The sequence below is a fragment of the Phoca vitulina genome, unplaced genomic scaffold (assembly GCF_004348235.1).
Source record: "Phoca vitulina isolate PV1807 unplaced genomic scaffold, GSC_HSeal_1.0 scaffold1, whole genome shotgun sequence".
Taxonomy (NCBI): Eukaryota; Metazoa; Chordata; class Mammalia; order Carnivora; family Phocidae; genus Phoca; species Phoca vitulina.
In genome coordinates, this window is record NW_022589704.1 from 45,382,575 (window position 1) to 45,405,161 (window position 22,587).

The 22,587-nt window shown below is 36.2% G+C and overlaps 1 protein-coding gene across 19 annotated transcripts in view; it reads right to left on the reverse strand.

Annotated features, from left to right (window-relative positions):
- The window catches only part of GULP1 (GULP PTB domain containing engulfment adaptor 1), a 254,972-nt gene that overhangs the window by 167,401 nt on the left and 64,984 nt on the right, over positions 1-22,587 (reverse strand). For 11 of the 19 annotated variants that reach the window (XM_032406429.1, XM_032406438.1, XM_032406456.1 and 8 more), the window contains exons 2-4: positions 12,524-14,573; positions 8,020-8,154; positions 2,691-2,790 (exon numbers count right to left, since the gene is read on the reverse strand). The exons of 3 other annotated variants lie outside the window; for them this stretch is intronic. The gene's annotated coding sequence lies outside the window, so the exon portion shown is untranslated. The remainder of the gene's footprint in view (positions 1-2,690; positions 2,791-8,019; positions 8,155-12,523; positions 14,574-22,587) is intronic. 5 more of the 19 variants (XM_032406345.1, XM_032406373.1, XM_032406363.1 and 2 more) reach the window with 2 other exon arrangements.

Below are 22,587 nucleotides of genomic sequence, written 5' to 3' on the forward strand. Positions count from 1 at the left end.
ACAGCTTTGTAATAGAGCTTGAAGTCCGGAATTGTGATGCCGCCAGCTTTGCTTTTCTTTTTCAACATTCCTCTGGCTATTTGGGGTCTTTTCTGGTTCCATACAAATTTTAAGATTATTTGTTCCGTTTCTTTGAAAAAAGTGGATGGTATTTTGATAGGGATTGCATTAAATGTGTAGACTGCTCTAGGTAGCATTGACATCTTCACAATATTTGTTCTTCCAATCCATGAGCATGGAACGTTTTTCCATTTCTTTGTGTCTTCCTCAATTTCTTTCATGAGTATTTTACAGTTTTCTGAGTACAGATTCTTTACCTCTTTGGTTAGATTTATTCCTAGGTATCTTATGGTTTTGGGTGCAATTGTAAATGGGATCAACTCTTTAATTTCTCTTTCTTCTGTCTTGTTGGTGTATAGGAATGCCACTGATTTCTGTGCATTGATTTTCTATCCTGCCACTTTACTGAATTCCTGTATGAGTGCTAGTAGTTTTGGGGTGGAGTCTTTTGGGTTTTCCACATAAAGTATCATATCATCTGCAAAGAGTGAGAGTTTCACTGCCTTGGTTTTTATTTACATTATTCTCACCCTAGATAAAATTTCCACTGCTTCTTGTTTGAATTCTTCCAATGTTTAGAAACACTGCTTCCTTGGTAACCTTGATCAGACTTGATGTCTTTGAGAAAACCCCACCAGTTGATGATCTAGTACCTGCATCTCTACATAATTAGTTACCAACTAGTCTATCTAAAAACATGAATAATTGGAAGCGCCTGAGTGGCTCAGTCGGTTAAGCATCTGCCTTTGGCTCAGGTCATTATCTCAGGGTCCTGGGATCGAGCTACGCCTCCTAGGGCTCCCTGCTCAGTGGAGAGTGTACTTCTCCCTCTGCCCCTCCCCCCTCAAATAAATAATTGAAATCTTTTTTAATAATGTGATTCAATTGTTACACTATTTATTTGTTGGTCATGCATGTCTCATCCCCCACACTACAACCTCCTCAGGAATAAAGATTAGGTCTTCATCTTTTTTTCTACAGTTTCTCAAGTTCTTCAAGTACCTGGCAAACAGCAAGTGTTTAACAAATGCTGATGAAAATGAAAGGAAAAGTCTACAAATCATTCTCCCTTCCTTTGGGTTTGCTCTCCCTTCCTTAGTCTAACACACATATCACTTCTATATTAAGCTTCTTAGAGGACTGCATGGACCATCTCATTCCCCTGCAATTGTTCCTTCAATGTGTAATGATGAAATATAAATGCTTAAGTAGAGAAATCCAAATACAGAACATATTTCCCATCACTTTGCTATAGCTACCTTATCCTTCCTATTTCCTGAATACCCCCCTTTCTTTCTCAGCTGTGTATCTTTGCTCCAACTTCACCCTCCATTTAAATGTTCACCCATCAAAGTTCTACCTACTCTAAAAAGCACAACTCAACTGGGCTCTCATTTGTGAAGTGCTCTTGGCACCTAGCACATTCTACTTTTACCTAAGAAACTGAAATAGGTTTCTTATCTTGCCACATTTTATTGAAAATTGAAAGAGGTAAGAAAATACTTCTATACCTTCCTGTCCTTAATGTCTACCATCACCACCACCATCAATAATAATCAAATAATCATAGCGCTTAGGCTATGTATGATATAGTACGATATCTTAGTACGATAAGGCTTAGTACGATAATAAATTTTCACTAAATACTAATTGAATAAAATATATTTGTTATCACTTATAAATAATGTATTTTTAGACAGTGCAGAAAGATTATACATATGTAATATTTGCTTTTCTTATACACTTGGTTATGTAAGGGATATACTGGCCGAATATATGTGAGTAGAGAGTGCTACTGCTTACAAGTAAAATTTAGAATACTGACTTAATTTTGAATTTTTTCTTCAACACAAACTAGGTTTTGTTTGGGAATTTCTTTGAATGAAAATATTTTAAGTCATGGATCAATAAACATTTTCAAAAATGGTAACGAAAACTGTAACTCATTACTACTTTCTGGAGGTAAATTCAGAAATAATAAAAAGCCTTTGAAATATTATAGCCATCGAGCCAGTGATGCTAATTTTAGTAACTCTCCCAATGCAAAATGAGTGATGTACATACCAATCTATCTATAAAGATATTGTCTGAATAATAAACACAATCTAAAAAAATTTTAAAATTATTTGTTTATATTAACAAAAAAATATGAAACATTAATTCATATTCTCAGAACAAAATAGATTTGTGACAAAAATAATAAAGAAATTCAGCAAAGAATACATATCCTAACTTTGTTTAAAGGGGAAAACCAACAAAACATTAAGTGATATAGAACAAAATGATAACAGAAGTTTTTTGTTTTTATTTATTTTTATTTTTTTTAAGTAGGCTCCATGCCCAGTGTGAAGCCCAACTCGGGCCTTGAACTCATGACCCTGAGATCCAGACCTCAGCCGAGATCAAGAGTCGGACACTTAACCGACTGAGCCACACAAGCATCCCAAGAAGTTATTTTTAGAAAAACAGGCTCATTTGTGATTTTAACTTTATTTTGCTTTAATGTATTTTACCATATTCTGCAATAAAACTATGTTTTTAAATATTTGGTACAAAATAAAAACATTATTTACAGTTTCAAATCTTTTTTCAAAATGGTGGTAAGTATATAAACAATCACATATTCTTACCTGGGAGTGCTTGAATACAGTTGAAAGAATATGCAGACGCTTGACTTTGAATAGTTTCAATCATACAGTTGCCATTTGAGTTCCTCAATCACTTCCTCTCCTATATCAGAAGGAATCACATATAACTAAAAATAAAATTAAAATTGGACTGAGTAGAATTAACCAATAATTACATTTATGTGTATTTTAATTCAGAGCTTATGGTACATATTCTAAAATTCTAAGTATGTTTCTTGTGAAAGCTCAAGAAAATTACCTAATAAAAAAAGTGGTAAAGCGTGTAATTTTTTTGAAAAGATAAAGTAACAGATTGCTAAATAAGATCAAATACCAAAATTGCTAGATAGTAAGTTAAGTGTTTTAACTCATGGATATGTTACTATGAAAGCACAGTGATAGCTGGTTGACAATACACCCCCTCCCCCTACAGCTAGCCCCTGCTATCTCCTCCAGTCAGCAGCTAATTAAACCAACCAAGTGCATACTCCGTCCCTGATTAAGAAGATGAAACAGAATTTTAGAAAGCACTGATCTATTTTAACTTTCATTGCACTTCCACTGCTAAGGAGAAGCATTTAGGTAACTTATCCTTCTATTCATTCTCATGCTATATGTGGCTGATGAAGATTTTTACATTTTTTATTCCAGCAGACGAAAGGAAAAAGCCTTTCCAGATGCAACACAAATTATGCCTTCCCTTAATTTGGTCACTTCAAATGTACCTCTGATATAAATTTCAAATACTAGCAAAAATATTCACAGTATAGTATCTCTTCTTGTCAAAATAGCTGTTTTTTCTGTTTTGTTTTGGCAAAAATACAAAAATGTACCTCACTCTTTTGTTCTGCTTCCCTCCATAACTTTAATACAGACTGTTGGTAAAGCCAGATCTATATTTTTGACTTTCTCAAATTATAGACTAAAAGCAGATCTCAAATATTTTATTTCTGCCTCTTTGTGTCTTAGCCATGTGAATATTCTGAACACTACCTTTTTCCCTCTTAGCTACAATTTTCTTTAGAAGTCTGTTTGTCTATTTTTTCATGCTATTCCGGTTCATTTTCTAACAAAACTTTAGAAAGAAAAGAAAGGATCTTCGTTTAGGTGGCCCCAGAGGCAAAGTCTGACGTAATAATTCAAGTAAATATGTTTGTTTGGGAGACACTAAAGGAAAGGGTTTACAGACAGATCATCAACAACATCTACCACAACAATGACTATAAAATTTGAATTAAAATATGAGCATGGTTTATTGTAAGGCCATATACGGGTATTTTATAATTTTAGTGAAAAAAAGTTTATCTACCCAGTGATGCCTATTGTTTATTAAATCACATGGTACTCTCTTAGCGTTTACTAAATCTTAGGGTATATATATGATACAATTCATTTTCTCGTTCCTCAAAATGTAAAGGCTCCATTACCACATACCTCTAGCTTTAGAATTCAAACATGACACAGCTAAAAGGTAACCGTGAAACTATGTCATGATTTCCAAAGTGACTAACTAGATCATTTTTCTGTTTTGTTTTAGGGAGAAGGGAGAAAAGGAGAGACAAAATTAGTTCTTTTTTAACATAATGATAATTTTTCTATTTTGTGCAAATATTGGTCTTATGAAAATAAATAAGAAAGAAATCCCCTAAGATAACATAAGTAACAAGACTATTCCAAAAAAATCCCATTCCAAAATATTATAGGAAAGTAAATATTTTCCTTAAAGTGGTTAATTCAATTTAACATCCCCATAGTTTGTATTTCTATCTCAGATTGACTGAAATCCAGTCTTACTGAGAAAATGTTTTCAGCCTAGAATATATTATGCAACGTGACAGAATAAAGAAGAGCACGAAAATATCCACATTAAAAAACAAGAATGAACTTGTGCCTACTTCTTTCTTTCTTCTTGCAAGAAAATGACATATACTCTGAAGTGGACTGTCCCATGTCTGATATGATTAAATTTGTGCACATAAAGAGCATTTTCAAATATTCTTCCAAAAAATGAGATGTGCTTATGGGTTGTTCTTTTGATTATATTTTTATTTTAAAATATAAAATCTTATTTCCAACTTGATTCTTAAAATTTTAGTATGAACATAATACACTCAATTTCATCTTATTTTGCCACCATTTATTATATATTGATATGAAATTTGAAGATGTATATGAAATTAAGTGATGCCAGTCATTTCTTTACCAGAACCTTCATTTTTCCCAACAGTGTTAGTTTAAGAAACTAACATGATTAACATTGCAATATGACTACATGCTTCAATCTGTTAATGCAACATGGTATCTTTAAGTATTTCATACACAGTAAAACCAACTAAAACAAACAAGCCAGGCTAAGACATATTTCTTCTGGTCATGAAATGAAATAGAAACCAGCATTATCATGATCTTAAAACTTTCTCAAAATCATTTTGCTACTTATTTTTCTTTTTATAGCTAGCCCCAAGAACTTAGCAATATCCCAAACTAATTTACAAAATGTTGCAAAAGAAAGTTTTCCTAGATACTCATCTTTTATTCTCTCTGGGCAACTAAATTCAAAATATACAAAAGCAGATCTTTGGCCTGTGATTTTCTTTTTCCTTTTTTTTTTTTTTTTTTGTCCTGTGATTTTAATTAATACTGTAATTTTCATTCTAATTATTCAAGCAGAAACCTGGCATTATTATAATCCCTCATTTTCTTTACCCATTGTCATAAAGTTAAATCAGAATAAATTCTATTCTACTTAACACAAAAGACGCCATTTTGTTTCTTCTCCCAGTTCACATCCTCACCAACCCATTAGCAGTCGGCCATGAGCTGAGTAACAAGGAAGTTGGTTGTATCACCCTCTGGACAAAGTCCAAATGACTTAGCATGCGTTAGCATCTTAGTCCAGATGCCTTAGAATCTCTTCTTAATGATGTCTTCTCAAATGTTTTCACTCTAATGCCCCAGGGAAAAGGGTATAAATTGTCACAGTGGCTCAGCACAATCACTTCCTGTTCATTTTAGTCTTCTCACCGAGGCAGGGACATACATACATTCATAACTATACCCCTATGCTCTAAGGAATGTAAAGTTGGAAAATTAATTTAGTTCATCAGAAAAAAATTCATTGAGCATGTACTGAATACCCAATTTTATCAGTCATCAGGGAGAAGAAAATAAGTCCACGGCCACCTTTGCATTCATCAATTGATAAGGATGATGTTAACGGCAAGGTCAAGTGCAGAAGAAACGTAGAAATGTTTAGGAAAGTCCCACTAGAAAAGATGGAATCTGTGAACCTTCAGTTTAGAAGTCATCCGATGAAGAAAATGGGAAAGGCCACAGTTGGCAGAGGGAACATCATAAGCAAAGGCACAAGAATAAGAAACAACATGCCACCTTCAAGGATAGGCAAGCAGTTAGGTATATAGGATTTGAAAAGAGAATGTTTACAGAATTGTTTTAGAAGAGATTTTAGCAGTAAGGTAAGGCCATATCGGGAAGGTTCTTGAATGCCATGCCGTGAAATTTGGATTTTACCCTAAAGATGGTAGGAGTATGATAAAACAGGAAAGTGGAGCAAGAAGATATGTATTTTAGGAAGATCATGTGGCAAATGTGGCTCTCAGGAGATCATGAAAGAGAGAAGGTGAGATAAGCAAACTGCTGCTTAGAAATCTATGTATATTTGTTAAATGGTAATGCAAAATAGAAATAGACTCTAGGCATTCATATTTGTAAGAGGTAAACCTGGAATGGTGCTTGGGATTTAATTCATGTAGGAACAGAGCAAGACCAAGACAACTCTGGCCCTGGGCTTTCCTATTCTCAGAGATGTCAGTCTGGACCAAGAACTCCTACCATCTGTTGTCATTCAATGTGCATGTTAAGTTCCCTTTCCTCAGCTCTCATTATGGAAAGAAAAAAGTGACAGAGGATGACACATGACAAACTATTTCAGAATTAATAACAATTTTAAATTCGCCAATTTAAAAACAAATTCAACCCAGTTCTTTCCTCTGAATTTGACATGAAACTTTTAGAGGTGCTTTCAAGCTGTCACCAGCAGGAAATTTTCCTAATTAGAAGAAGTTGGAGAACAATTATCAAGTCATTCACCCTTTCTGGTGAAATCAGTGGGAAACACAAGTCACTTTCCGTGAAACTTTCGGTTATTATATTTTTCAGCCTAAGTAGGTTAAGGTAGAGCCTTTGTTCTTTTTTAACATTAACTCTTCACAAACTCTGGTCTCTCAAATATTAAGAACCTTTTATGTAAAAAACACAGCCCAGGCAATGAGACTGATCCGAAATGCTGACAACAGGCCACAGGTTAAAAATTCATGACTTAAGTTAATGAATGATGTAGGGCAGAGTGAAATTCATAGTACGGTAGAGAAACTTTTTTAATGCAATACGAATTCGAAGAATCAACTAAATCTGACTAGGGAAAGGGATGGAAATCTTAGCAATGTTTGGAGGAATGAGGAAAAAAGAAGAGCAAGAGAGCAACAGGAGACAAAGCTATTCTCCCTCAGTCAGTCATCAAAAGTTCTGGGATTTACTCTGTTTGAGCCAGGAAGGTGACATGCACATCCCCAACCAATCACTGGGAGTGCAGAGTCACTGAGTCGCTTTGGCCAACCAGGGTGCATTCCTGGAGATACAGATATGGTCAGTTCTCCTAAATCACATGGCTACTACACAGGATAAAGGTGATTCCACCAAGGAAATCTAATTTATTATGAATACAGTGGTAGGGAAATTAACAAATAAACACTAACTCTACATCATATGAATTTAGAAAGAAAGACATGAGACATTCCATACACAGCAGTACTCATTGTGCCTGGCACATAAAAATAGGACTCAGTAATTCACAATCATTTTATTACTTCTGCTATCGTTCCATACTTACATATTACAAAGAAAACTGCAATACATATCACATAAATATTTGTGTTCGTCTCAAATTATTGCTTTATTAAGGCTTCCTAGAAATGAAATTACTAGTTCAAAAGTATTTGATCTTTCAGGTGTTTTCATACACATCACCAAGTTGTTTTCTAGAAAGATAAACCAACAAAGGCTTCCACCAACAGCAGATGATGATGCTAATTACAGCCATCCTTGCCAGCAACGATTTTTTTCTTAATCTTTGACAATTTGATTGTTCAAAAATTTGTCTTTTTCTAAAATGTGTATTTATTTAACTGCAAGTAAGGTACAACTTTTATGTACTTAATTTATTAAATACTTATTTTATAATTTTTATTTTCCTTTTGGTGTGCTGTATTTATATTTTAATGAGGTTTTCTGAGATTTTGATACAAATATATACCTCAAAGCCTTTGGATTTTTATTCCCTCTGTCTTCATTGCTCTTCTCCCAAGTAACTACATTCACCACTCAGTTCCGTCATTAGATAAGGAAAGGCTGGTTTTCAGTTTCCCTTAATGTCAGTTATATTTTTTACCTACAAAATAATGTAAGTTGTTAGTCCTTACTTTAAGATCTTAGCTCTGAGCGAATACAAAGGCATTAAAGCAGCTAACTCATTATCAAAGGTGTCAAAGAATTTTATTTAATGGTTGTATCTGTCTAATATATTTTATAAATTTAATTAGCTTTAATTTTTTAATTAATCATCTTATTTAGTTCTAATACTAGGATTATTTCTAAAACACTGCCAATATGGATTTCAACACCACGTTCTTTAAAAACAGAATTTTTTCCAAATAGTCTCCATATTTTAAGCTCCTTCCTTCTGTCCTTCCTTCTTCCCTCTTTTCTTCCTTACTTTCTCTGCACTCTTCTTTCCTTCCTTCCTTTATCTCAGAAAACAAAATCATGAGTTACTATTCTTTACATAGTATTTTAATATATCAAAACATACTCAGGAGACTAAAAAAAAAAATTATAAAACACCTATGCTAAAAGCCACCCTTAAGTTTTGAAAATCTTTATTACTAAAAAAGTGTAAAACTATATAAATATATTTCAGTGTTTGTGGAAATGGAGCACCTTTTCAATAAATGCTCTTATAAAGCATTTTTGTAAATAGCCACACAACAGAGACTGCTGAAATGAAGGAAATCAAGAAACTGTGGTTGATTCCTTAATAAAAAATTGGGGCAGAAAATACTCATTAACTTGGGTTACATAAAAAGTCATTAGCTTAATTTTTCCAGTCCTGTGGAGTTTAATTTTATTCATGTTAATATCTATGAAGTATGTAATGTATTTAAAGGCAAATTTCAGTGAGCTATAATTCAGTGTTCCAATTTCCCACAGTTAAGGTGGAAGATGGGAAGGAGATTTTTATTCATCTTTGTCTCTAAATTAATTGCAATAACACTATAATTGGATATAATTAACTTAAATTATATAAACACTGCTCAATAAAATCTAGAAAACCTTCTGTATCAATATAATTCAGCACATAAAAAGTATATAAATGCATCTACTATTAACTAATTATTATCTTACAGATGAGGAAATAGTCTTTTGAGGTGCTATCATCCATAAGTATTTTATATGCTGACTGGTTATGTTTCAAGGCCTTTCTTCAGCAATCAAACATTTTCAGTATCAAGATTTTGCAACCATCCTTTATGTTGATCTGCTATGAAATACTAGTGTACCATTTTAACCTGCTGTTCTTTTGCTCAATGGTATTTTCACCTTACAGCATACATTGCACTCTTCATTTAATTTAATATATACATACATTGCACTTTCCTGCCATCACGTTCCTGTGGGAAAAACAAAAAACAAAAAGCAAACAAAAAAACCACATTCTCATAACTGCAACCTGGGTTTTATTTGCAGACCTATACTCCTTCCCTTCCTCCTGGTAGTTATGTTTGACTGGGGTGGCTCTAGTGCTAGTTCCAAGACTAGCCTGAGAGTACCAGGACCCTAGTCATAATTAGTTACTCAGGAATGGAAATGTGCCCTAAGTTAAAATAAGGAAAATCAAATCAGCACCTTTTTCTACAACTATATGGAAAGAAGCAATCCCTTTCCATATGAGTTGATTAAATTGAGGATTGAAAGACTGATGGCTGTTTTGTCTTCTCATTTCCTACCTTCAAAAGAAACCAACTCAGCGAAAAACAGAGCCATGAGAGAGAAACAACTGAGTACCTGGATTCAGCCTTGCCTGAAGCATCACTCTAGAACTTTGAACTGCAATAACCAATATCTATTTTGTTTCGTTTAACTGAATTTTAATTGGTTTTCTGTCAAGTTCAAGCAAATGATCACTCTGGAATATATGCTATTTACTAATGTATAATATGTATTTTATTGAATTTTTTTTTTTTAAAGATTTATTTATTTGACAGAGTGAGAGATAGCGAGAGCAGGAACACAAGCAGGGGGAGTGGGAGAGGGAGAAGCAGGCTTCCTGCCGAGCAGGGAGCCCGATGTGGGACTCGATCCCAGGACCCTGGGATCATGACCTGAGCTGAAGGCAGACGCTTAACGACTGAGCCACCCAGGTGCCCTATTTTATTGAATTTTTTTTAAAGGCTTTATTTATTTGTCAGAGAGAGACAGCATGAGCAGGGAGGAGGGGCAGAGGCAGAGGAAGAAGCAGCCTCCCCACTGAGCAGGGAGCCTGATGCGGGACTCGATCCCAGGACCCCACAATCATGACCTGGGCCAAAGGCAGATGCTTAACCCACTGAGCTATCCAGGTGTCCCTATTTTATTGAATTTTCATTTGACTTTCTCCAAATTGAGCTAACAGTATAAAATGGGCCAAATAATTGAAAGATACATTAAAAAAAAATGTGTTCTACAAAATTGTTATTCAGCTACTTTTTTGGTGTTTTGAAGGTATCTGCTGCTATTAGAAGCTGAAAAGGACATGAAAGGTCAGATGAGTCTTTAGTAGGTTTTTAATAATTAAGAGGGCAGAGGGGCACCTGGATGGCTCAGTCCGTTAAATTACCAACTCTTGATTTCAGCTTGGATTGGAATCTCAGGGTCCTGAGATCAAACCCCGCCCCGAGGCTCTGTGTTCAGCGGGGAATCTGCTTAAGATTCTCTTTCCCTCTTCCTCTGCCCCTTTGCTCCTGTCCTCTCAAATAAATAAATAAATATTTTTTAATTTTTTATTTAAGATTTTATTTATTTATTTGAGAGAAAGAGCGAGAGAGAGCACGAGTGGAGGGGAGGGGCAGAGGGAGAGGGAGAAATAGGCTCTCTGTTGAGCCTGGAACCAATGCAGGGCTGGATCCGAAGACCCTGGGATCATGACCTGAGCCAAAGGCAGACGCCTACCCAACTGAGCCACCCAGACACCCCATAAATATTTTTTAAAAAATAATTAAGAGGGCAGAACTTACATAGTTTAAAATGTTTGCTTTTCTTTTTTGTTTTGCTTTTGTTTTTATTTTTGAAAACGTTTGTGTTTTCTTAAGAAATGATATAATATAGGGGTGCCTGGGTGGCTCAGCCAGTTAAGCATCTGCCTTCGGCTCAGGTCATGATCCCAGGGTCCTGGGATGGAGCCCCGCATCGGGCTCCCTGCTCAGTGTGGAGCCTGCTTCTGCTTCTCCCTCTCCCTTTGCCCCTCCCCCTGCTTGTGCTCGCTTGCTCTCTCTCTCAATCTCTCTCCCTGAAATAAATAAATAAAATCTTAAAAAAAAAAATGATACAATACGGGCTTTCATGAACTTTAGACTGGAGCGTTATATCTTAACTTCAATTGAAGACAGCATAAATGTGATTGATTTAAATAACTGGTAAATAAACAGATTCAGGATGGATATGAACAACTTTATAAATCTGATATGCAATAGGTGATGTGGAGCATTTATTAATTAAAAATTACACAAGATGAATAATCTCTCTTAATTCCTGATGAATTAATTTTATGTTTTACATAAAAGCAAATAAAGACCTGATTGGCAGCTTAATAGAATTATTCCTACCTGATTCTACTCTAATAAGTTATTTTCATATTTCTTTGGAACTTTTCACAAAGACAACACCTAAGTAAACATTGTGCCTTACTAACTGGTCATAGAAGTTTCTAGGGCAATTATTTATGTTGACACCCAACCCTTTAATAGCTTTTCCCTATCTGATAAGGATTTGATATCTACTATGTAGTATCTGAATGGCCTATCAAAAATAAAGACTTGGGGGCGCCTGGGTGGCTCAGTTGGTTAGGCGACTGCCTTCGGCTCAGGTCATGATCCTGGAGTCCTTGGATCGAGTCCCGCATCGGGCTCCCTGCTCGGCAGGGAGTCTGCTTCTCCCTCTGACCCTCCCCCCCTCTCATGTGCTCTCTCATTCTCTCTCAAATAAATAAATCTTTAAAAAAAAAATAAAAAAAAATAAAGACTTGGAACTATCACTGTTTACAAAGCTGGAAAAATAAACCCAACTTTATTTTATAAGAGACTTAATAAGGATATATCAAATACCTGGGTTTATAATTTCACAATTTATTTTTGAAGACTCAGTGCACAAAATATCGTAAGGCACCCAGAAGTTCTCCCCAAATAAATGTCAGCTATAAAGAAAGTTTAGCTGAGCAAATCTCGTTTTCTTTTTTCTTAAATAGGTTCAAATGTAATATGCTATCTAAATAAGCATTGTTCTCCAAAGGTACCTGATCCTTCCCTAGAATTTTCTTCTCCATTTTCCCCCTCTTTTAGACTTCAGCTCCATCTCAAACAAAATTCAATAAACTATAATCACTGAAGAAAGAGGTCATAAACTGTAACTCTATGTTTGAATCATTCCTTCCCCCAACTCCACAGGATAGAGTCTATGCTATCAACTGAATACATAAAATACTTATAAGAAACAAGCATTATATTTACCCAAGCTAATAACTTCTCTTCAGCCTCCTCTGTTACACATTTTCCTCGTCAATAGGGAATTATTTCTATCCAGACAAAACATCAAAGAGATCTCTAGTTTTTCAGTTATTCTTCAGTTACTTTGTGATAAATGAAGATGGTTTCCTATCTTGCCTGTGAGCAAAGAAGATTGCAATCATCTCATTTGAACCTAATCTCCCCAAGTTCCAGAATCCAATGATATGGTTTAGCATAGATAGAGCAGGTCTTTTCTTTGTTCACAGATTTATCAAAAGAGTAAAACGTGTAGAAATGTCATCATAATTAGGTCAAGTCTAATTTCATTTGACAAATATTTTACATGTAAGGTAGGTCAAAGTAACCAACAGAGCACTTGCCACATGATGTTAATAATACCTATGCTTCCTCTCTCTTGGGGTATTTTCAAACGAGCTATCTATCTATAAAAGCACTTTCAGAAATGTAAAGTACTATACAAATATGAGATCATGTTACTAGCCGAAAAGGATGCATTCCAGGAGAAGTTATAACTTGTGCTAAAAAAGTAAAATTTACAACCAAATTCCCCTTTTCCAACAAGTGATGTCAGAGTTCCACACCTGCAAGTAAAGTTTCTGCAAAGACATTTCATAAGAATTCAACACTGAGCCACAGAGAAAAGAAGATCATGTAATATACCAAGTGTATCTGATTTCCGAGCTCTGAGTAGTTAGAAGAAGTAAATGACCAAAACGCAGTCTTCCAAACGCTCTAAATCTATTATTAAGTAGAAAGTACTAATGTTAGCCACAGCGGGTCCCTCTGGAAAACTCCCGACTCGGTAACGCGAGGTAAACCAGTTTTTAGCTCTTTGCTATGAATGAAAACACTTAAAATCGAATCAGTACAGTACATTCCTTCAGACTATGAAGACTTCATTTCATTCAGTTACTTAAGATCATATTACCAAGAGCACATCTCTGTTTTGCTATAACCATTTACAGCAAAAAAAGCAAAATGAAAGGAACAAAAGCCTTCCAATCTCATAGACTAAAGCAAAAGGAAACCATGACCTAGGTACCTGTGGGATGGACTCCCCTCTCTAAAATGTAACTGAAAGCTAGTGCACTAGTTTATAATAATCAGTGATATTATGAATATGCTCCTTCCTCCTCTCTACCCAGTTTTACTCATCCAATGAACGCTAATGAACACCAGCTCAGTGCTGTTTACTGGGGATACAGATGAAGTCATGAAGCTGCTCATCTAGCAGAGGAGTCAGCATGCATACGAACTCTAACTTGCTGTTATAAACGCCAAAATAGATGTCATCCCATTAAGCACTTGCATCTAACTTAATTCTGAACATGTCTCAATGGTGATGAATGTGTAAGTTTAACTTTTCAAAATGTTTTCACGGTTATAATGACATCTTGTTTTTCAAAAACAGCCCTGTCCTCTATGTAGGGTCCTTCTTTTACCAAAAAAGAAAATCAATACTGAGAGATGAGTTACAAGCATCAGAGCCAAGATCACAACTCAGGAATTCTGACTCTTTTTATTTCCTTTTCACAACTAGAGGATAACCCTCTAGTTTGCATGCTAAAATCCTGTGTACTATTTATCATCTTATTTCACTTTTTTTTTTTTTTCAAACTATGACTACTGATAATACTGTTAAAGAAAAATCCTCACCTATTATGGCTAAAGCAAGCTCATGTGAGAAAACTATTCTACGCTACAAATTTCTTATTGCCAAATGAAATAATGAAGTTTATTTTTTTTTCTATTAGTACCTGCCAAGAAAACCTACTACAGAAGAAAACAGACACAGTGTGAAGTCTGAAAAATAGATCAGATGCTTGTACACCAATGAAAATTGCTGCCTAATCAAGGAAACCATTCTATTCAACATACTTACATCTTGCCAGTTGAATTATAAGTACAGCAATCACAGGCTCACTGTATATGTGAGTTAGATAAAAACTGCATCACTTTCTTTGTGGCTGGTACATAGTAAATGCTCACGAGATATCTGGGAAGGAGTTGGTGGGGGATAGGCAAAGGAGAGCTAGAAGAGAGAAAACTCTTAATAGGTCATCAAGCTCCACCTTGCCAAAAATCAAACAAACAAAAACAACAATAATAAACCACACATACACACACACAGTTAAATACAAGCAGCACATACATTTAAAAGCAATAGGTCTCACATTTCAAAATCTCTAACTCTGCTTTTTTGCCAGGGTTTCCTGTAGTGTCTTTGAGTACCTATTTGGGGACTTTGCAGAGAAGTAACATATTCAAGACAGCAACAATACTCTGAGAAGCAATCTTTATCACTTTTTAAAACTGAAAGAGCCTTACATACTTATAGATGTCACCATTACCAAGTAAGTTTAACTCCTTGTATAAGTTATTTATATATTTTCGGGGTGCCTGGGTGGCTCAGTCGGTTAAGCGTCTGCCTTTGGCTCAGGTCATGATCCCGGGGTCCTGGGATCGAGCCCCACATCGGGCTCCCTGCTCAGCGGGGAGTGTGCTTCTCTCTCCCCATCTCCCTCTGTGTATGTGCTCTCTCTCTCTCTCTAGTTCTCATTCTCTCTCAAATAAATAAATAAAATCTTTTTAAAAAAAGTTATTTATATATTTTCAAGTCCCACCTATAGATTAAAATAACCCATAAAGTAATAAATGAAAATTAAGTTGAAAGGAAAATCTGCGAAGTAAATGAGGGGGGGTGACAAATAAAATATGCAATGAGATCTAAGGAAACTAAGTGAGGAACAACTATTTCTCATTTGTTCAAGGCAAAAATATATGGAAGGCCAACTACGAGCAGCAGGGGGTCCTCCAACTGCTACACTCCTTGTGCCAAAGTAATTTCTCACTATACTCAAACTAGCCATCTATTGCTCCCCAAATGCCTGCTGTGCCTATAAATCCATCAATAAAGGTCTTGCCCTCATCCTCCTACTGGAGGAATAACTTCCCTCAAGGCACTCAACATAACCCTTTCCCTCTGAGGAGACTGGCCTGAGGACCTGAGCTAAGACTAGATCATCTAAGGCTTAAGTGGGGACCTAGTGCAAAAGCTCCACCTAAACAAAACAAGAGTGGATTACCCCGACCAAGAACATGCTCTACATTCTGAATCCTGACAGGGAAGACAACCAGACTATTTGTAACTGGAGCAGAAAACAAGCCGCCTAGGGAGAAGATGCTTTACCGATGTTATCAGGCAGTAGAAGTCATAAAGAATAATGATTATGGGTGATCAGACACTGAGTCAGAAGAAGGTAAAGAAATATTACATAGAATAGAGAGAATACTGGTAGCGGCAGATAAAGCAAAGACAGAGGGAGCTACGTCATCCCAATGGCAGAGAATCAACTCTGCCAAGTAGGGGGCAAGGAGGGAATCGGTTACTCCCATTTCTGAATTGCAGTCCATTTTCCCTGGGTTCCCTTAAAGGCTAGACGTGTGGCTGAGATTCCTGTCTTCTTCAGTACTTAACCTTACTGAGGTAACTCAAATGAGTCTTCCTCCCTGCATCCAAAGAACCTAACATCATCTCTTCTGTCAGGTCTCAACAGCCACCTATGTTACCAGTTTTAAAACTGCAAATGAATGAAACATCACATACAACACTGTAAAAATAATATTTTTTTACCCTAACAAATTAATACACTCTGAAAAAATCATACCAACCCAATGAAAAGAAAAGGAAATAAAGGCCACACAAATCTGTTAGGCATCTCAAGTCACTGAAAAAAGTGTCCCCTCCAAAAAATGCTCTTCATTTGTAGACCTCTGTTCCCCTACAGCTAATTCCAAAATAAAAACAAACAAGAACAAACAAACCTATGCTATGATTGTTCTCTCTCTTCCTAAGAACAATAAAGCACACATAATTTATCTACAGCTTCTGTATTTTCTTTATTGTGCTTAAAACATTTTGCATGTGTTTTGTTTTTTTTTAACTTGAAGCTAAGTTAAATGTATTCCTGGACTCTATTAATAGAGCAGAAAAAATACACTTTTCAATTTTATGGATCCCTCAGCACCAAGAAAGCCCAGCCATTTTTCCTAGATTATTCTCAGTTATATATCAGATTTCACTTTCCTATATTATAAAATATTAGGTACAGAGTTTTTACCGTACTTACAAAATCACACCCTGTACCTGGGAGGAAGAAGAGTGAGAAAAGGGGAAAGAGAAGGTTGAAAGAGAAAAGAGAAAGGATGGCAAGGCACAGCTACACTGAGAAGGAGAAAGGAGGAGGGGGGGACTGATAGTTACAGGTGCACCCATGGACATCACCACATCCTGATTCCTGGGCTTCACGCTGGATCCCCACCCACCCTACAGCCAAAGCGCCTAGGCTTTTCCATTTTTCATTCAGCAATCTAGGTCACTCTTCTTGCTGGCCTCCTCCCTCCTCAAGCCACTATTCTGGTAGAAGGATGTAGACGCCCACGTTTCTAACTGTGCATCCCTCTTGTGGGCTTCGGTACATACCCGTTACTATCTTGGTGCCTGTTTCTGAGTTTCCAGGATAATAATGTACTTTTGTTATACTTTCCCTCCATAACTGAAACTTGACAAATAAATCCCACTCACTGGCACGGGTAGGCCCAGACTGCAAAAGAACACCTGTGAAAGCCCCAGGTGTCTACCTATTAAATGCCATCTGCTTCTCCATGGCTAGGCCATACCCACAAGCTAAAGCTCCCTGTTGCTTCATCCTGAATCCTGGAGCTAATGTATTTCCTCAGAAGCGCCTGAAGGTAGTCCAAAGTAACCTTGGACACTATGCTTCTGTCTACCCAGTGGAGCTCAACTGTCTGACCTACAGCTGAGGCAACTTCCCCACACCTACCCTCTCCTCTATCCATCCTAGCCCATCCACACAGACATGGACAAATGCTAACAGAAAAACTGGGAATACTGTTCCAGTAACCACAATCCATTCATGTAACCAATATATATTAAGTGTTAGGGATATGTCCAGACAGTAGTGATACAACAATAGACAAGTAGATTCTTCACCTTCAAGGAATTTGTGTTCTATTTATCTGCTCAAATAAACTAAAATTTCTAATTACATATAAAGGTAAAATCATTGTCCATTTGTTACTACAACAAATAAAAACATGTGATTTATTTTTATACTTCCTAGAGGTAGAACATTCAAATTAGTTGGGCTTCATTAGCACACAAATGCCGATGCTGAGTGCATAATAGAATGAACCCAGTACTCTGACCATGCTACTTGGAAGTAAAATCTTTAGTGTCCACTGTGAATTCTCTCCATAGATATTTCTGTCCTAGTAAGTAACCCAGGTAGTCCTGGGGATCAGGAAGTGGTCAGTGGGCCCTTCTCAGTGGGTGCTAAGAAACCCAGTGTTCTCAGTGTAATCATGATTCCCTCCATGTAATAGAAATTTGAACCCCCACATGGAAAATCAACAAGGCTTTCCCTGGGATTTGCGAGCACTGAATCGCAAAAGGGCTTCCTATTACTTGCGCACTGTGAGCAGGATGATTGGATAGGAAACAAGGATTTACTTACTTAACTATAGTAAATGATTCTTCCGAGCAACCTAGAGGGAGGTCAGCTAGTTCTAAATGAGACAGATGATAAAGTAGTAATAGCATACATTAAGCCCACTGCATGTAAATTGAAGATTTTAGTATACCTTTTGAAAAACTGCAATTTTTAGATTTGGTATGTTTAATAGGACACAATCTATAAAATTCAATAGAACACAAGCATATGAAGTATGACGAGCAAGTCAATGCCACTGGTCAGCACGCAGAAGTGTCACAAATTAGGCATGTCTAAATAAGCCCTTATCTTCATGACCGCCAAAGCTCTTCTGCTACCAAATTTCTCACCTAGGAAAATGCTAACAACTTTTCAACTTACATCACACTTCTTCCCTTTACTCAACTCTTTACACCCCGTCACCACATCTTGGGCATTTCCCTTTTAAAAGAGCTCTAGAATCTATTCCATCTTCTCCATCCCACTGACAGACACTAACAAACCTTGACCTTGACAACCAGACTAACTCTCCTTACTTACACTGTTTCTCCTACTCCTTGTTCTACCCTCTGGCAGCCATAGTTCAGAAATGCTAATCTTGAGTCTGCCACTCACCTGTTAACCATCTGTCAATGCTTCCTTGAAATTTTCAGGGTAAGTTTTATACTTAATTCAGTCCCTGCAAACACCCTAAACTCAACTCTAGGTCAACCATTTCTTGATGTGCATCCATTGCTTTTGATAGTTCCTGTCCACTGGACTCAATTCCCCAAGTGACCACAAAGTTACTGCACAGCACCTACAAATCCACAGTTCCTTGCGTATCTTTTACAGACTAGAAGTGTCACACACAGAGACATACTATCATTGTTCAAAGGTACAACAATGAATGCTTGAAAGTACCAAAGGCAATTAAATGTTATTAATTCTGAATTCTTACAACAAAACTGACAAAAACAATGTTTTCTAGAAGAAAAAAGCAGGCAATGATATTAATAGAAAAGATTGAGAAATAGGAAGGAGATACTTTTTCAAAATGTAATGCTTCCACAGCTCCTGGGAAATTAAGAGTGGGAAGGGCTTGGGCACCTGGGTGGCTCAGTTGGTTAAGCTACTGCCTTCGGCTCAGGTCATGATCCCGGAGTCCTGGGATCGAGTCCCACATCGGGCTCCCAGCTCAGCGGGGAGCCTGCTTCTCCCTCTGACCCTATCCCCTCTCATGCTGTTTCTCTCTCTCTCTCAAATAAATAAATAAAATCTTTTAAAAAAATTTAAAAAAAGAGTGGGAAGGGCTTTCCAATAACTTAAGACAGCTATATCGTCACCTGTCTTTACAAGCCGTGTTTTTTTAATTATTATTATTAGACAGAACCCTCCTCCTACCAAGCATTGGTTTCCTTTTCTGAATTATATTCCCTTTAACTGGTTAGAAGTAACTGCTGATAGTTCTCCACATGCTTCAAGTTTTATATATTTGACGGGAAAAGCCACTATGCAAAGAATGATCATACTCTCTTGGCCAGTAGTACCCATAGGCCTTCTAAATCAGAAAACAGAGGAATAAACAGAACGAAAAGATCCATGCTCCTTAATGTTCAGGGGCTCATGAAACAAATACAACCATTTAATATCTTGACACATGGCTAGGAGTACTGAAGCTACTCTTTTTGTGAAGAGCCTGAAGTCATCTATGAATTAAATTTAAGACTTTAGAAGAACAAGCAACAAACGATTAACAGGTTTATTTGTAAGTCCTGCAGGCACTAATAAGGGAATAAACTTCACATCTGCTCAGTGTCAAAAAGAATCACAAGTCTTCCACTGTTTTGTTTTGTTTATAAACATGTGCGGGTGAGTAAAGCAGTATCAATAATAACATTTGCAAAAATAAAAGCTAGATATGTGGGAACCATGTTTCTCAAAATGAATTCTGAGAAACACTAGTTCTATGAAATACGAAGTTTTACACACATACACACACACATGTAAGCGTTCTATAGTCAAATATGTTTGGAAAACATTTGGATAAATAGATTTAAACAATGCTTTTACTCTGGTATTTCTCATGTTTTTAATATATTATTACGTACTTTGAAGCTCCTAAAGTATATCATGATTCTTTATTTCATCAAGAAAACACTTTCTCACGAGGTATCTCCAGAGTTTTATTCATAATACTCTTAGAAAAATGAGGAGATAGAGATGATTTCATGATTAACACTTTTATTTCCAGAAAATGAGTCAATTATTACAACTAAATTGTTAACTGAAAAGCAGAGGGATCTGACATAAAACTAGAATGAGCTTATAAAATTAGGTTCATAAAGTAGCTATGAAATAATTTTTATTTTGTAAAATTGAGCTGACTGTATATATCAGTATTCATATTGAACATTTTGTCATTAAGAAGTAAATTTAGAATTAAATTTAAAAGTAGAAGTAAATTTGGAAAGGTAGGCAATCATGAGGGGAACTAGGCTTTATTCAAAGTCTCTTTGAATTAAGGAAAAATTTTATTGAACATAAATGACATGTACATTTTCCTAAAAGAAATGTGCCTCCTCCCCATTAGAACAGGATAATTATCACCATATACATACATCAAAGGCACGATAAGCACCAAGTTGCATTCTAAACCAAGTCATTAAAAGCTGCATGGATTAGCATCAATTTGCCCCAATAAGTTTTTCTTCTCATACAATTAATCTGCAAAAGAGAATTATATCAGTTTGCTTTAGGTGTGAACGTCTGACAAATTATAACAAATATCAAATGTGTAATGTCCAAGAATATCCTCCATATTTTTTCTGTAATGATATTAATGATAAAGTCATAATGATCGTCTCAAAATGCAAATAAGATCAAATCATTTGATGGCTTCTGCTCACACAGACTTACAAGCCCTACATGAGCTAGCTCATGCTTTCTCTCCCCCTCTCTCTCTCTCTCTCTCTGTCTCTATCATTTATCTTCTTCTCCCTCCTTCCTTCCTCCTATATTCCATCCACATAAGTCTTCTTGCTCTGCTTCAAACAAGCCATAATCATTCCTATCTTAGGGTCTTTACTTGAGCCCCTTTCCTACACCTGCACATAAGCTTTTGCATCCCTCCATCATTTAACCTTCTGCTCAAATGTCACCACATCTAAGAGGCATTCATTCCTTGACTACTGTTCTATAATAATTCCACACTGCCATGCCCTCTTCCCTTACCCTGTTTTATTTTCCTTTCTCGCATTTATCAGTAGTTTAACTTTTCATCGTTTTTTATTGCTCGTTTCCTTCACTAAAATAAGAAATGTGGTCTTTCTTCCTTACTATTAAAAAACATGGTTTCAAATCTAGTTGTATATTAGAAACACCCTACGAGAATTTAAAATGCACAAATGCCTGGGTGCTATGCATTTCTAATTTCATTAATGTCTCTTGAAAATAACTAGATAGAAAGATGCCTGGTACATAATAGGTGAATAGATGAGTGAATGATTTACACAGATGAAGACACCTACTTCCTATCAAATACATTTACAGAGCACAACATACTTGGAGTGCTGCATATAGTATTTAGCCATTAATATCTAATGGTCACAATATCTATAAATGTCATCTGCTTAATATTTCACAGTGCAGTGACACTTTAAACACTTTCAATTGCTAATTTTGGGGGGGAAATAGTAAGTTTTCAGGTTTATGCCACCACAGAAGAGGAGCTACATGCTACGATTGTGCTGAAGTCTTCAGTTGTATGGTAATTAAACTACTGGTGATGTATTAAATCCAGAACTGTTACTTGAGCTACTTACCTTTCAATTTTTATAATCAGAGAATAAAATGAAATATCAACTTCCACAATAAAATGTCTAGAAGGTAGTTTGTGGTTTATTGCCCTGCACTAAAATAAGTATGCCATGCTTTCCTGTCCTTCCAAAAAGAGCAGCCAAATGGTTTCTCTTTAATCTCTTCCTCCAGCATCTCTTCAGGTAAGAGCACTGCCAAGGGTGCCGGGATCACTCGCTATGCACACCCTGACCTAACCAAAAAAACAAAAGGCTCACCACTGACGTAGTCAACTTTAATAATCAAATCAATCTTCCTCTTAAGAAATCAGAATAAAGGCTTCACAGGTGGAAGCAAGTCTTACTGCCAAAGGGCTTTCCACTACTTGAGACATGCAAGATTTGGTGCCAGAAGAAAGTGATAAAAACCGTGGAATGCTTCTAGTAGTTTTCAGCTAGTGGTGGAAATTGCCACTGCTTGAAAATCAGTGTTAAAGGAAGGCATGAAGTTGTCTATGATGCTCAATCAAGATTCTTTAAAAGCTATGCTAAGTAGACATAGGCTTTTTAGGCTGTGATTGAAGATCTTTCTGCTTGAAAATTATTCACAGTTCAGAGTATTCTGGCCAGGATACATTCTTTTTAGTCTGTTTATAAGATCACAACCAGAGAACCTGAGTACGAACCAGGTAAAATCATCAAAGTGCACCAGGGAGGCACGGACTACAGGATGTCAGTCAGAGAGAAGTGGAGATCG